Source organism: Macaca mulatta, chromosome 2, assembly GCF_049350105.2.
Source record: "Macaca mulatta isolate MMU2019108-1 chromosome 2, T2T-MMU8v2.0, whole genome shotgun sequence".
Classification (NCBI taxonomy): Eukaryota; Metazoa; Chordata; class Mammalia; order Primates; family Cercopithecidae; genus Macaca; species Macaca mulatta.
The window spans coordinates 24112259-24129231 of record NC_133407.1 but is presented as its reverse complement, the minus strand read 5'-3'; the positions used below and the strand labels follow the sequence as shown (position 1 = coordinate 24129231).

The 16973-nt window shown below is 37.9% G+C and overlaps 1 protein-coding gene across 46 annotated transcripts in view; it reads right to left on the bottom strand.

The window, feature by feature from the left end:
* Positions 1 to 16973, bottom strand: part of THRB (thyroid hormone receptor beta) — a 370608-nt gene that overhangs the window by 231076 nt on the left and 122559 nt on the right. For 3 of the 46 annotated variants that reach the window (XM_077991376.1, XM_077991389.1, XM_077991407.1), the window contains exon 1: positions 8247 to 8475. The exons of 42 other annotated variants lie outside the window; for them this stretch is intronic. The gene's annotated coding sequence lies outside the window, so the exon portion shown is untranslated. Of the gene's footprint in view, positions 1 to 8246; positions 8478 to 16973 lie in introns of those variants that run through there. One more of the 46 variants, XM_077991388.1, reaches the window with a different exon arrangement.

Genomic DNA, 16973 nt, shown 5'->3' with positions numbered 1-16973 from the left:
ACAAAGGAACCGAGGCTTTCCTTCTCCCACCCTCCTGTCAGACCCCCTTACACCAAAGATGGTCTCTGATTGCCAGTCATGAAAACTTTCTTCAGGGGATATGGGTTATAGGAAGGTAAAGACATAGAATAAATTGCTCTTTGGCAATATATAGAGACGTATACTTAAAAATTTTTAGCACCTAGCCATGATTCTTGGTGACCTATTGCCAATAATTTAGCTAAAGATGTAAAGGTTCTTATTTATAGTGAGGCACCTGACCTGAAGATTGAAATAAAATGAGGTAGTATCCTTGACTCAATTTTGTTGGTTTTATGGGGGTTTTTTTGTCCCCCAAAATGAACACCAATATTTTAGGCTGAAAATCTCAGAGCTTCAAGGGATGTCTAGAGATAATCTCATTCAAATTCCTTTTTTCACAATTGGGAAAAGCAAGGAGTTGAGCAGAAATGTAAAGTGACTTTCTCAGTCTTAATCTTGTGCCAGGACTGGAATCTTTGTCTCTTCAAAAAAAATACCAAACAAACTATTATTATTTGACTAGAAATAAAACATTATGTGGTTAAAAAAATTCAAAACGTTCAAAAGAGCATAATCATGAAAAATGAGTCTCCCTAGAGTTTGTGACCCTCATTAAAACCTTATATATCTTCCCAGAAATGTTCCTGGCATACACATACATGTATACCTGTGTATCCTTTTTTTCATAGAAGACTGTTCATATTATAACTCTATCTTTCTCATTTTGTTTGGCCCATAATTTGAACTCTTTTCATATCAATATATTCGAATTTACTGTCCACTTCTGAGGGGGTTACACAGTATTCCATTGTTCTTATTCCATTTATAATTTATTAAAGCATTTCCCTAGTGACAGACTTTTAGATTGTATGATGTTCTTCGGGATTATAAACTATGCGGTACTGGTGGAAGGTATGTATTTTAACAATGTGCGTCTTTTCATACACTTCCGTCATTTTGTTTTTCTGAAAACTTTGTCTTTAGCAACCACTCCCCTGTCATTCTGTATTCCCTTGCCTTGCATTAGTTTCCCTTGCATGTTTATCACTGCCTGAAATAGTATGTACTTGATTGTTTATTTTTTATTATTTATGTCTGTTGACTAGAATGGAAGCTCCATGGAATTAGGAAATTCATTTTATTCACTGCTATATCCTTAGCCCAGAGAACAGTGACTGGTTCCTGGTAGATGTTTAATAAATATTTGATGAATAAATTAATAAATGCTTTGCACACTTTACTATTAGATATTGTTTTTCTTACTAATTCATAAGAGTACTATATATAGTAATTAAATGAGCCTTTGTCATTTGTGTTACCAATATACTTTCCAGCATATTTATTTGACTTGGTTGATGGCATCATTTTTTTGCCATAAAGAAATGTTATATAGCCAAACATAACCTATCTTTCGTTTATTTTATAGCTTTTGGGTTTTGTGTCTTGCTTAGAAAGGCCTTATGCACTCCAGAGTTATTTTTAAAAACTTGTCTGGTACTTTAATGGTTTGTTTTTATGTTGGAGTCTTTGATTCATTTGGAATTTATTTTGGCATAAGTAGTAGCTGTGTATTCAGCTTTGTTATTTTTCCCAAATAGCCCATTGACCCAACATTAATTAAAGAATAATGCATCCTTTTCTCATTATTCTGAATGTCATCTTTATCATATACCAAATTCTCATAAATATTTACATCTGAATTTTCCAGTCCCTATTATCTTTTGTTCATTTGTCTGCCTATTTGTGTGTTGGTATGAATTTGTGGTAGTTCCCCTTGATTTAATGTATTTTAACATTTGTGTAAGACTGGGCTCTCCTCTTTGTCTCCTTTCCACTGTAATTTTCCTGTCAATTCTCACATGGTTATTTTTCCATAAGAACATCAGAAACCACTGAACCAGTCAATCCACTATCAAAATATTCCCTTAATACTTTACCGAGGTCAGATTATCATACACATTAATTTAGGAATAAATGACATCAATAAAAGAACTTAGCTCTCTTGAGTCCTGAATGTTCTTTATGCTCTCCCAACTTCCTTGATACACACAAATAAAATTTAATTTTCCTCAATGGGAAGAATGAATGTGACTCTTATACCAAAACTAAAACGAAACCTTCTGTTCCAGGTATCTTTTGCTGTGAAGCAGCACCATGTCACCCCAAAATTTAGTGGCTTAAAACAGCAACCACTTTTATTACATCTGATAATTTTGTGGGCCCAGAATTCAAGCAGGGCTTCGCTAGGTGGTTCTTCTGCCTTCACATGGTATTAATTGAGGATACTCAGTGAAGTTCAGCTGGTGGCTGGGCTGGTCTGGAAGTACAAAGTGGCTTCATCCACTTGCATGACTCCTTGGCAAGGATGACAGGAAGGCTGAGCTGAGAGCTGAGCTGGGATTATCTCCCAGAGTTCCTAGATGTGGCCTCTCCAGCATGGCAGCTTCAGGGTAGTTGGAATTTTTAGATGGTGACTCAGGCTCCAAAAGCAGGTGTTCCAGAGACAGGGAGGAGGCTGCATGGCCTTTAATGGTCTAGCCACAGAAGTCGCTTAGTGTCTCTTCTGCTGTATTCTCTCGGTCAGTGAGGTCACAAGCCTGCCCAAATTCAAGGGAAGGGGATATAGACCTTTATCTCTTGATGGGAGAATGCCAAAGAATTTGTGACCATGTTTAAAAACCACCATTCCTTCGAATAGTAGAAAACTAGACAATTTTCTCATTAGTTTAATAACTCAAGACTTTTCTACAATCTTTTATTCTACTTTCCTCACTTCTGTCACTGGAAATATTGCCATGATTCAAAACTATAAGTATTTTATTTTTAAAAACACATTTTCAGTTGAGTTGTATTCTTTGCCTATGTGAATGGGAACAGCCATGGTCCTCAGCATGACTTTGGCTCTATCTGTCCATTGTTTCTGCTACCCACTTCTGGCCACTTTATAGCTTGCTGGTGCCTCTACCAGAGAGTGGCAGGAGCAGAGAAAGTATGCTTAAAATTTTTCCATTAAAAAAAACTTGTTATTTGGCAGCAGTTTTGCATAAAGGCAGAAAGCAAATTAAAACTAAAAGTACATATTTTGAGGATTAACTGTGAAACTCAACCACTCATTATAAAGAACACCAGAGCTGGCCATTCTTTCTACTAATCCAAGGCCTTATTTCAAAGACCCCTAAAGACATGCTCCGGTAATCCCCTTTATGCCTTCGTAGATTATGCCTTTCTTTTCTAAATTCCAGTGATAATAGTAACATTTATTGATTATCTGCTGTGCCAGGTGCTTTACACATGTTTATTATTGCATTTAACCCTAACAGCACTCCAAGGGTGGGAATTGTTACACTGATTTTTAAGCCAAGAACACTAAGGCCCATTGAAATTAGCTACTAAGCTTCACAGAGCTAAAATTTAGCAAAGTCTATTTGCTACACCCTTGTCTCCAGGTGTGTTCAGTAGACCAGCAGCATCAGCATCACCTGGGAGCTTGTTAGAAATGCAGAACCTCAGGTCCATTCCCAGACCTTCTGTAAAAAGCTGCATTTTAAGAAGATCTCCAGGAGATGCATATTCACATTAAAGTTTTTGAAGCCCTGCTCTCTATCCAGCTTCTCAAACATTCCTGCATGCTGGAATCCCATGGATAACTGCTTTTTACCGATACATTACTGTTCATGAAGAACTTTTTAAAAATGCTAATGCCTGAGCACCTTTTCTTCCTCCCAATTCCAATTTAACTGATCTGGGTGCAACCTGGGCATCAAAAGTTTTCAAAGCTCCGCAGGTAGTTCTATTATGCAGCAAAATTTAAGAACCACTGTTTTATATAGTTCACTTGGTACTAAGCATATTCTATATCTGGTATAGTTGCTTATCATTTTCATACACATCATATGTCCCCAACATGAATATGTTTTATATATCAGCTCTCTTTACAGAGTGGCAGTTTCTTGCACAAAATATGCACTCACTAAACATTTGCTGCGATTGCTGTTGTTGAAAATGGTGCTTAATTGTCTGTGGTGGGGCTCGAACATCAGTATTTTTGAAACACCACGTCACGTGATTCTATTGTGCAGCCAAGGCTGAAAACCACTGGGTCGGCTCCTATAGCTCCAGCTGATGGTTGCTATGGAGAAATTTGGGCAGACGAATGCCAAGTGTCCTGATTTTTGAAGAAGATCCTTAAAACCCAGATTTTTATAATAACTGTTGACAACAAATTCAGGTTTTTGAAAAAACTGTGTGAACAAAATAAACCACATCTGCTGGTCATGTGTGCCTGCACATGCATGAGCATATGCTTGTAAAGGGATATGGGATACTCAATATATTTATGGTTATGCACTTGGAAATTCATAACTCTAAGTCTGATTATTATAAATGCCATCACTACTGCTGCTTTGGAAAAACACACCATCATCATTGCATAACCATCTAGCTTAAAAAAGAGTCACCATATTGTTTCTGTCGATATACATAATACACAGCCCAAAATAGAGATTGTGAAGTCTTGGAGAATAAATAATCTGTGCCTCATTTTGTTCTATGCAATGCCTAAATATGCCAACAGAACAAGAGGATGTGTCCCAAAAAGAGGGGGCAGGAGGCATTTTGAAATTCTGGGAAGATAGATAGTCTATAAGAGCAGGGTACTATTGTCATGAATTCTACCCACTGCCTGAGCACCATGCTGTGATTAAGGAAAGCCAAAGAAAGGAGATCCAAGAAGAAAAACTAGAACAAGAAATAAAGGTATGAAAGAAAAATATGGCCAGAAGAAAATTTCCCATCTGGTTTCTTCACCACCAGTGGCTCCTTATGTATGGATTTGTTTGCCAGAGCTAATAAACAGTGAGGGTCTCTAATGATGTTAAGCTGGGTGGTAAAGTCACTGGGGGCTTATATTATACAGCCAATGATGTGTTGAGTGAAATACACCACATGTTGAATTTGCTGGCATCAGCACCTTCTGCCGATTTAACTTATGGGCAGATGATAGCAGGCCCACCACCCAATACCACTTGCCCATATCCTTGCTTTCATTTCATAAAGCAAGAATAAAAGAGAGTCAGTATCAACATCAAAATAAATACTAATAGTAACATTGATGATGTTACTTTTACCACCAATAATAATAGCAATTATCAATTACTGAATGCTTACGATGGGCCAAGCACTGTGATAAACACCTTACATATTATATCTCATTTATTCTCAATATAATAGCCACACTGAGTCTTTTAAAACAGACGTCAGATCTTGCTTTCACCTCCTCAGAACCCCTCAGTGGCTCCCATTTTACTCAGTGCAATAGGCGAAGTCCCTTTCACAGTCTGCAAAGCTGTATGTCTACCAACTATCCACCCCCTTCCCTACTCATTATCTCTCTGACTCCACCTCCTACTCCTCTTCCCCTCTCTTAATCCATTCCATCTAGCCTAATGAACCTTCTATTCCTCCAACACGAAGCCTCTGCACAAGCTGCCCCCCTTCATAAGAAATGTTCTTCCCCTAGATATGCATAAGCATCATTCCTGTCACCTTCTCAGTGAGGGTTTCTCATACCAAGCTGTTTAAACTTGCATTTCCCCATTCCTACATTCCCTTTCTTCTTTTTTCTCTCCATAGAACTTATCACCTTCTAATATCCAACATTGTACTTATTGATGTTTTAAACGGACTCTCATCCACTGGACTGTAAGCTTCATGAAGGCAGAGATTTTCTTCTGTTTTGTTCATTATAGTGTCTCCAGTGCCTAAAGCAAGGCCAGACACTTATCTGGCACTTGATGAACATTTTTAGAATGAACAAATTAATGAATTTAATCCTTACAACAACCATAAGAGATAGATGCTATCATTATCCTGCTTTAACAAATATTGGGTATGAAGTTTGGAGACATTATGTTTGCCCAAGATCACAAACGAGAAATTGTTAGACGGATGTAAACCAAGGACATCAAGACATGTATAATAACATTTGTGACCCATCTTGTTGTTAACACTTTGGGCCTTACTTAGAAAATGATACATGTGACAATTGGAATCTAGAAGTGGATCAATATTGGGTGCAGCTGGGACTAGGACAATTACTGGGAGCTGATGGGAAAATGAAGGGAAAACTCCAAAGTTGACTCTTTTTGTTTCCTGTGGTTAGGGTAATTCTTAATTTTTAGAGCAGTTGATACCATTTTTTTGGATGATCATTTGTAGAGGAGATGGATCTTCTGAAGTATTATGGTCATGGGAAATAAATCAAGGCTTAGCAAATCATATTTCCTTGGGGGTAAATAAGTCAAGGTCCAATTTAGATCTTAAGTTGCCTAAGAAATTTCATACAATGAGAGCCAACTGCAGGAATTTAAGAGTCCAAAGACACTGTAGGAAATTACCACTGCAAACATGTCCCCAGGACTCTTAAAGGCTTCTGCAGAAAGCTCATTAACCGTTTTTAATGTTTCAAATACTCCCTCATCCAAGAATAAATCAGATAGAATTCAACTCATGCCAAACACAGGGTGCCTGAGCTAGCTAATTGTGCCTAAAGCCTCAGGGGAACTTGGTAAATATTAAGCAATCTACTCGGGCCTGAGCTTTCAGTGGGTCAAAGTGCTTAGTCCATAACATTCATTTGTATGGTGTTTGGCTAAATCAAAAAGCGAAGTTCAAGGAATAGAAGATTAAAACATTTTCTCTAGATAAAAACAAAATTTTTCAAACACTTTTTGGAGATTGTCTGAAGAAAAGATATATAAGCAGGAAACATCTTTTGGCAACTCTGTGATGAGTCTGACAGACAAGTTTCTTATGTCCTTCATACAATTTAAAGACAAGAAATATATTAGTGACTTGACATTTTAAGTTCACTAATTTCAAGTAATACATTTTATAATTTCCAAAACGAATCATGCCTGTGTATGTGGCTCGTGGCAAAGTCTAAAATTCTATGCTTGGAAGAAAGAAATTAGAAAAATGCGGCAATATTCTTTCTTCTAATATATATAAACACATTTAAACAATTTGTGATTATTTTCCATTTCTTACATGAGTCCCAAATTATGCACTTAATTACTAAGGATGGATGTAGTCCGAGAAGTAATACAAGGTTCAATCCATGTATCCAAAATGACTGTCTTGAACTGTAAACATTGGGATTCTACCCAAGTCTTAATGAAACAAAGTACATACTGGGTTCAGTTATACAGGCCTTGCCACTCTTAATATAAATGTTTATTCATTTAAGGCTACATGGCAAACCAATATTGAAAAGCATATGGTGGTTAAAAATTAACCAGGAGATAGGGGATAGCTTTGGAAATGGCATCAGAGGAGCATAAGCAAAATGTAAACATAGATCAGTTATAATGAAGAGTTCTTATCAGTATCCTCAAGCATTTGATATATTAATGGAATGATAACTCGATTATGCCAACCTGAGTGAAGTAATGCAGTGGTTCAAGTATGGAAGAAAATCACATTTTCTAAATGTCTACTATATGTCAGGCACTTGATATTTTTAGTAATAATAGCTAATAGTAAGGATCTATGATATAAAATAACTTTCCACAAATTAATTCTAATTGTTACAGTAAACCTGTGAAATAGGTGTTGTCATCCCCATTTTACAGATGAGAAAACTGAGATCTGAAAAGATTAAATAACTTGTTCTGTGTCACGTAGGTAGTAAACACATCAGAATTCAAACGTAGTTCTAATTCCAAAGCCCAAAATCTTTCTGCTTCACCATCCATGTATAAACAAGACATAATAATTTGGTGTGATTTACACTGTTCTCTAGGGAAAGGGCTCCTGGGAGTGCTCATGTGAAAAATTACTAAGGATAAAAATAAACAAATAAAAGAAAGCAGCCTCTACAGGTAACATTTTTTGGACAAACAACTGAGAACAATAGGTTTTGAAAACTCCTAATGAGGATATTTTAAATATTAGAAAGCTTTAGTTTTGCTTTAGAGAAAGGCAAAAACACTATATAATTTTTCAATAAGATGTTAGCTGATAGACATGTATATATCCATGTGTAAATATCTAGATTTTTTCATATCAGAAAGCCCATTTTCAAAAATCTTATGCACTTACATGTTACTTCCAAATATACACGGAATATGCCAGAAGTGGATTATGTATACCTTGCATATTAGAGGTAAACTGCTTAATTCAAAACCGTACTTCTAAGCCCTGCGTTTCTAACAAAAATCATTTACCTGCCACATGTATTAGCTTGGTCATTTCGTATCCAGGAACATAATTTCCCGCCTTGTTCACCAACAGTTACTTGCAAGAGTACACTAATCCAACAGAGCGCCACTGCAGCAAGTTTATCCCCCTACCAACTTGCAGAAGCTCGGGAGTGTGCAGGAACAGGCAGAGGGCAGAACAGGCACTCCCTCTGCCCATGTTTGCAAGCTGACAGACTGCAGGGAGGAAATGATTCATGCCACAGAGTCTCCAGCCAACTTTGTGTCACTGGACTTTATAAAAACAAATAAACTAAAGCTTTTCAACAGACTAGAACTGCTTAGACAACTTTAGTAACATGGCTGCTTTATAAGGTCCCCGGGCAGTTCAATCTTTAGAAACTTGGGCCATAGATAAGATGCTTTGTAAAGAGCAAATCCATTACCAGGTCATTATTGTAAACTGGATTGTCACTTTGGGAATCACAAAGAAATAGAACTATAAACAGCAGCAGTCAAATGCCGTATGGATAATCTTTATCAGCTAGAAAAAAATTAATTTGATTTTCTTAGAAACCTTAATTTTATTTTTAAGAGTTTAAACTTTAAAAGTTTAAAAACTGCATGGTACAATTACTTTATGGAAGTCTCATCAAATAGGATACCTTATAATTCTTATGCCTTATATTTCCTTCCTTATTGACTACTTATTTTATAATGGCTTCTAGAAGCTCATGAGAAATACTAATTCATTTAGTTTATATTTCTCCCATCAATAACCTCAAACTATTGGCAAAACAATGTAAAAGAAAATTCAAGTAACTTCTGTCACATTTGGAAAACTTAAGAGGAGGAAATAAAATATTCTAATCGGGTGTATTTTGACTTCAACTAAATTTATTGGCTAAAATTCTGTGCATTTGAAGGTCAGAATTGTTTACTTGGCTATGTCCAATATTAACCAGTTAGGTTAGGTACATACTATTTGCATATTGAAATGCATTATTGCCTTTTCCAAATTAAAAAGCAAATTATGTCTGACACTACTACCCTACCCAGTTCCAGTTTCTGGCAGTAGAGTATACACACATGTCTATGGTACTTATACCTATCAACCATCGTTAAATCAGAGCTGACACTATTTCTATATAAAGAGCATTCTCTACTTATCCTAATTGTAGCCATTATCTTGCCTTCTGGGGACATGGAGAGAAGTGCCAATCCTAGACTAGAAAGGGGTGATTCCTAACCAGAAGTCCTCTTCTACTTCATCGTTACCCCCATGCTTGGGGTCAGTCATGACCAGGTGGTAGTGATGGTGGGAGTGAGGGGCCAAGTCCTAACCACTGCTGATTGCTCTCTCCACTCATGTCTTTGCCCATCAACATATCAGTCTCTCTACTTCCTGGAAGCACGTGTACTCTGATCATTTTAAGGATCCAGAAGTCAAGGTATTTGAACTGCTATTCATCAGGTTTTCTGATTTCAAATCCATTTTTTTCTGTAACTATACCACAGCCCACAGACTCTCACTTTTTTTTTTTTTTTTTTTTTTTTTTTTTGAGACAGAGTCTCTCTCTGTTACCAGGCTGGAGTACAGTGGCACCATCTTGGCTCACTGCAGCCTCAGCCTCCCAGGTTCAAGCAATTCTCCTGCCTCAGCCTCCCGAGAAGCTGGGATTACAGGCACGTGCCACCATACCAGGCTAACTTTCATATTTTTAGTAGAGATGAGGTTTCACCATGTTGGCCAGGAGGGTCTTGATCTCCCGACCTCATGATCCACCCACCCACCTCGGCCTCCCAAAGTGCTGAGATTATAGGTGTGAGCCACCATGCCCTTCCTAGAAGTCAAGTTATTTGTACTGCTGTTTATTAGGTTTTCTGATTTCAGATCAATTTTTTTTTGTGACTATACCACAGCCTCTCAGTTTTAAATAATGCTAATCAACATTTGAAAAACTAATGACACATTCATAATTCCTTCAATAAATGTGTACTAAACACTAGTTGTACGGCAGGGACTGATCTGGTACACAAATGATCAGAGTTACTACCTTCAAAGAACTTTCGGCATAGGCTGGAAGTAGGATATGGAGATGTTTCACAGCAATTAGAAGTAGGGACAGAGCTCAATGAATACACTGAAGATGGATTGTGCATTTGTATATGGCAAGAGATCGGGGAAGCCTTCAAAGTCAGAGTGGTGGTTAAACATTCAGTCAATTTAGAGTAAGGGATGGTAAAAACGCTTTTATGTATCAAAGATTAACTTCTCTATGGTTTAGAAATTACAGCCAGGGTAGCAAACCCTATGGTCTTTATCAACCACACTGGGATTAGCAGGGACATGAAATAACAATTCCTTAGGCTTATTTCCTCAAAGGATACATCCCAACATTCAGACTTGATATATTGGGTTACTGTGCAGTCTAGTAAGCTAGCTTTTGGGTTCTGGGCTGTTTGACCAGGTTCAAGTCCTTCTACACCATCTAGAGCTGACAGACAGTAGAAAAGTTGCTTGAGTTCCTGTTTCCAAAAATGGAAATTTTCAAAGCATGTTACATGCACTGTTGTAACATGCTTTGTTGTTACATGCACTGTTGTAACATGCTTTGAAAATTTCCGTTTTTGTCAGTTAGCCTGGATACTCTAAAGCACTTCTCACAGCAATACAAGTAAATTACAACAAGAAATGTTTACAGTACTGATGGGCTTGCAGGACATCTCTAAAGGGTACAATGAACTAAAACACAAAGAGTGAGTGGTGAGAAACGGGTAAACTGTGATTGCCATGGGGCCAAATGTTGAAATAACATTGTGATGAGAAGCCTAAGCCTGGGGCTCAATTCAAGGAGGGAGAGATAAACACAAGATTTACTTTAAGCCCAAATCCTTAAAGGGACTAGAATAGCTCCTAGGTTAGCACAATAACAGGGGGAGAGCCAGAGTTGGTGTATGGATCATAGTTTACTAATCCCAGATACAAGATAACAATACTACTTAACATATGTAACTGTTTTATGATTTATAAAATCTTTCCTCTTATCTTATCCAATTTAATCCTTATACAACTCCTGTAAGGTAACTAAAAGAATTACATTCTGCCCTTGGTATGCCACTGCCCTGAAACCTTTATTTTGAAAAAAATATACGGATGACTTTTCTTTCTGGAATACTCAGCACCCCTGGGGTCCTCTTTGTGCCCCTGGCTTTACTGCAGTATTGTGTCAAGATGCCCATGGCAGGACGTGTGTGCAGTATGCACAAGAGTGTGCACCAAGGAACAGGAGGAGAAGATTCTTCTGTATCTAATGCAATGTACCATTAATAAGACATTAGTGTACCACTAATAAGACATGAGGTACTAGAAAATTAATGTTAGATACAAACCAAAGAAGACTAGGCAAGATGCTAAAACTTCATAGAAAGAGGAGACGGAAAGGCTGAAGAAATGTTGAAAATGCTCTTTTGGGTATGACAACTAGCATCAGTTGAACTAACTGCAGAATAAAATGGTCTGTTTTAGCCTAATTATGTTGCATTTTCTTTCCTCTAAGTATGTGTGTCCTTTACCACAGAAGCCAATGAAGGCCATGAATCAACACACTGCTGATGCTTACCTTGATGATTCTGTTGTCCTGGCAATGGCCAGGAAGAATAGGAAATTTATGTACACCAAAACTTACAATGTCCAAGAAATTCCTCTTCCTACTTTGAATATGTTATAATGATGTCATTCATCTAGGCAAGATTTACTCAGCATTGTAGACCAGGACCATAGCTCAGAAATTTTCTCATTAAACCCTTGCATTTAAGTGGAGTCTATAAAGATTCAGAGGGGAGAGATCAGGTTATAAACAGTGATCATATATTTGTTGTTGCACAGATGAGTTGTAAATATGTAGAAGTTACTTTCAATTCATTGTAATTCTTTTAAAATTATTTATTATTTAATTTTTTTGAGATGCGGTCTCACTATGTTGCCCAGGCTGGACTCAAACTCCTGGCCTCAAGCAATCCTCCCTCATCAGCCCCCTGAGAACTCATCATAATTCTATAAAGACATCTTATTTGTTTGCATTGGAAGACATAAATAAATGCCAGTGCAGGAAAGAGAAGTAAAAAGGTGGAGACAGAGGGGAAAATTAACATCATATCTACTATGTGAAACATATGGAACATACTTTTCATGCTACATTGAATTTAGTTATCACAAGTCTGCCAGGAGGTTTGACTCTCATTTTGCAAAACAGGAAATTAAGATTTAACAACACATCCCAGGCCCTCAGCTTGTGAGTTGCAGAGCTGATGTCTGAACTCATGTCTATATTGGCTGCAAAGCGCGTATCATTGTACACATTGCCTTCACAACAAGGAATTCTACATTTTGGCAATGACTATAGAAAGAAAACATGAGTAGAAAATAATATAAACAACTTCAATTGTACGATGGCATATGATAGAAGTCTATTCATTGGTCTAAATATCACGCTGCAGCACTGTTTTTCCCCTATACTGGGCTATTTTTTTTTTAACACTCCTCTCCTCCCTTGAAGAAAACTTTTTCAACAACAATCACAAAGAAAAACATTTCACCACCAGTAAACACTGTTTCACTGTTGTAAATTTAAAACACAAATGAATATTCTGGGTTGTCACACAATGTGACAAAACTGAATGAACTGAAGATGTATTTCTTTGACTGCACAATCATTGGCTATAATCATTTATTTGGAAACTATTTAAATGCCCAATATGTAGTAGCCCAAGGGTTAAAGACACAACCTGTACCAAAAGTACTGAACATCATTGCAAAGTTTTAGGAACTAATTCTGGAAACTAATGTGTGGAGCCAAATCCCATGTGTTAGGGCTGACTACGTAACTAGGAGTCCTCCAAACTCACTTTCATGTAAATTTATGTTTATTGAAAGGTGCTCGTTTGGAGATGAAATATATGTTACTAAAATTCGACAGTAACTGCAGCAGTTGTTTAGAACTTAAATCAACACAACACATTTTATTTTTTAGGGGGATATTTTACGACTGAGACTGCTTAGAATGAGGCATGATAATAATAAAAAGTCAGCTGACATTTTTGTCCACTTTATCATTGTTGTAAAGTCATTTTCAGATAACTTGTCCCCTTCATTGTCTGCAGTGCCTTGGACAGACCATTCTCATCATCCTGCCATGGTATGTCACTGCCCTGAAATCTTTATTTTGAAAAAAATAGATGGGTGGCTTTTCTTTCTGGCATACTCCCTTACTTCACAGCACTGTGAGGTCCTCTTAGTGCCCCTCTGTCACTGGCTTTACTGTGGTATTGTGTCAAGATGATCATGGCAGGGTGTGTATGAGGTGCGCACATGAGTGTGCACAAAGAAGCAGGAGGAGAATGTTCTTCAGTATCAAATATAGCACTCCACAGAGCTAATCATCTACGGGGTGACTTCCTGGGAGGATCAATGCTCCACTATTCCAGAACATTTTCTAGTAGTGACCCTCACTAGTCTGGGGAGAGTATTCTAAACGAAAATGGATAATAATAGGGAATGCTGGGGGATCACACCAGGCACAATGCCACACTTCAGGCAGTATATCACTACTCACTTATCAATGCTGGCTTTACTTCTGACAAATTCAGATGGGCACAAGGGCTCCCCAAGCTAGGAGATTGTTTGATTTTAGCTTTGGCTACTCTGGCTCCAGCTTCACTACAGTGGCATTGCTGGTCAAGATCCCAACTGAAGTCGTCATTTGAATTTAGGCCAAATCACCCTTTGACTCATTCTTTAAAGAGGTTAATAGCCTAACATTAATTAAGCTCTGTTTGCATGTAATTTTCAAAAGAGCTGTAGAAAAGGGAAACTATCATTTGCCCCATTTTATGGATGAAGAAACAGAGGTTTGAGGAGAATAAGAAACTTGCACCAAGTCAGGAAACCAGTAGGCAACAGAGCTGGATCTCCAAGACAGTTCTGATTCCTAAATACATTCTCTTAACCTGTATAGTGTATTTCTGAGCAATAGAGCGGTTAGAACACCTATCTACATTAGGCAGACATCCAAACTGACAAACTTAGCTTAATATTAAAGCACTCCTCCCAGAAAGGTATAGGTTTGTCCTTTGCAACACTCATGAAGATATTTTTACCCAAGAACCCTAGAACCTAGGTAACCTCATCCAGAGCATAGGTCCACACAAAAGAGAAAGGTTATAATTCAAAATACAACTATTAAACATAACATTATGTTTCAGACATGATTCCTACCATGTCTTTAGGTAAAGAATATCACATTCCTTGAAGTATACTTGATGAAGATTTTACATATTTATCTTATTAATAATAATCATTTACCTGTAAACCACATTATTTAGGAAGTTTCCTTTAGATTTCATCTAAACGCCTCTGTAGAAATGCCGGCAGTGTTAGAATTAATCATGGTCACCATTCCACCCAGATTCTAGTGTGGGTGAGTGTTGGCCATAATGTCAAAGACGGTCTAGCTTCTAGCCCCTTCATGAATGAGAAATGCAGTTCCAGCTCCTCATGCGTGTTGTCATAGAATATCAGCAGAAGCATCTCCAGGGCTGGAAGCAGGACACTTTGGAAACTGGTGCTTGATGGATTCCTATATTCAGTGGTCCCAACCCTTGGAGGCGTTGAAGGCATTTTCTTATATCAGTCTATGGTTTCATTTTAAAGAATGGCTCTAAATACATTTCAAGGTAGTTCAACCTACATTTGATATTTATGATTCTTTAAAAGTATATACAATTCTGTGTTTATAAGATCTGAGTGGCACTTATTCTGTTTCTTGAGGGAAAATAGGGTCAGTTCATGCTTGATCCTCTTGTTCTTTCTCTATGCCCCCAATAACACTGGAAATTATAATGCTGCCACTTCCAGTGGCATCTGTTTAGCTTTGGTTCCTTCACACATATTTGAACTTCCATGACAAATCTGTGAGATAGATGGAGCAGGTATTGTCTTCCATATTTAATACATGAGAACATTGAGGTTTAAAATATTTAGTAGTAGGAGTACTGGGTGTATAATTCAAATCCTTCTACAATGGTGTGCTTCTCCTCCCAAAGCCCCAATTTATAGTATTTGCTGATTTTCAGGTGATAGTAATTCTACTACAGTGAATTTCAAGCTACCAACATGATGTGACCACATGCAGCATTAGGATGAGATGTACAAAACTGGCTCTCTAAAGCCAGTACATCTAGCTCCAGTACAACACAGGATCCTTTGACCCCTACCCCAGTGTTCTTTATAGGCCATCAAATTAAGTATCTATGATGTTAATTGAAACATATATCTATCACCATGTCCTGGAGAGGATGCCTTACGTGTATAGGCGTGCACAATATGGAGATCCCTTATGAGAAAATCAGTCAGAGACATTTCTTCTGCACACTTTGACATGCTCAAGTTTTAATCATTCTACTCTGGTTACCATCAAGTGGACTAGAGAAGGTGGCCCTGGAGTAATCCAGGGCTGTTCCTTTATATAGGGATGAGTCAGAGATCAACAGCTTGTTTCAGTCAATCCCATTCACATAGATCTTCTAGTCAAAGATCTCCAGACGCTTTCCATGCTTGTCTAACCATACCCATTTTATAGACAGGAAAGTCCAACGTCCAGGAAATTAAATGGCATGCTCAATGTCACACAGTACATAGAGCTGGAGTCAAGACCGGAATGCTTCCCTACTGCGCCGGGATGCTTAGTCTATCGCCATAAAAAACAAAGACTTCTGAAAAATGTGGCAGAGTTCAGAATACCTATCAGAGGCAATATAGAATATCAAAAGAGAGAACGTTGTGGGCCAACAGACATTCCACAAAGCCTGTTTTTGTCATGGTTTTTAGACTACGCTCCATGGAGCCTCAAGGGGCTGAGGGGCCTAGGAACATAGAAAGAGATCGGCCTAAGGGGGCAAGACTGGAATCCCCCAGCGAATGTGAATTAAAACCCTCTGCATTCCTCTGTTTTACATATTGGGAGTCAGATTAAGATTTCATCTGGAAAGAGGGTTCTGTGACATAAAAAAATAGTTAGAAAACCCCAACCAAGACCAAAGTCTAGATTGTTAATTTTCAAACAAAGCTCTTTGGTGAGAGTTACTGGCTCTCATAAACTGAAGGAGCCTCTGGCTGCTCTTTTCTCACGATCTGGAGAGATAATGTATGTGCAAACACACTGAAAATAAAGAAGGTGTATGCAACCTGAAGTCAACACAGGCCCTTTAACCCCGGTCTGATCCTTTCTGAAAGGCAGTGGACATTTCAGTGCCATGTAGATTTTTCTATTATATGACTTCCCAAACATGCAGATACTCCAGGTCCTCAGCTGACATCTTGGAGGCCAGCCATGACTTCTGGCTGCCTGAACAAGTTCACAAAGGTAACTACTCTTCCCACACTTGCTGGGGTGACACTATCATAGGCCACACAGACCTCGACGAGTCCTCTGTGAAAACAGATGCAGCGGCTGGGAATAACAATAAACATCAGGTTTTCAGACCTACAAATAATGCAGTCACTTCATGCTGCATGTCAGATGAAAAACTGAAAAAACTGTGAAAGCAAATGAAATATGGCCTGAGAAGGATTCCATACTGCTATACTTGAGTCCTTGTGGATGAACTGTAACCTAGCTTAATAGTCAGATTGAAAACCTAACTTAGGAGTATGAGCCTGTAATAATCGCTAAGTCTTGGCCAATCCCAGTGGCC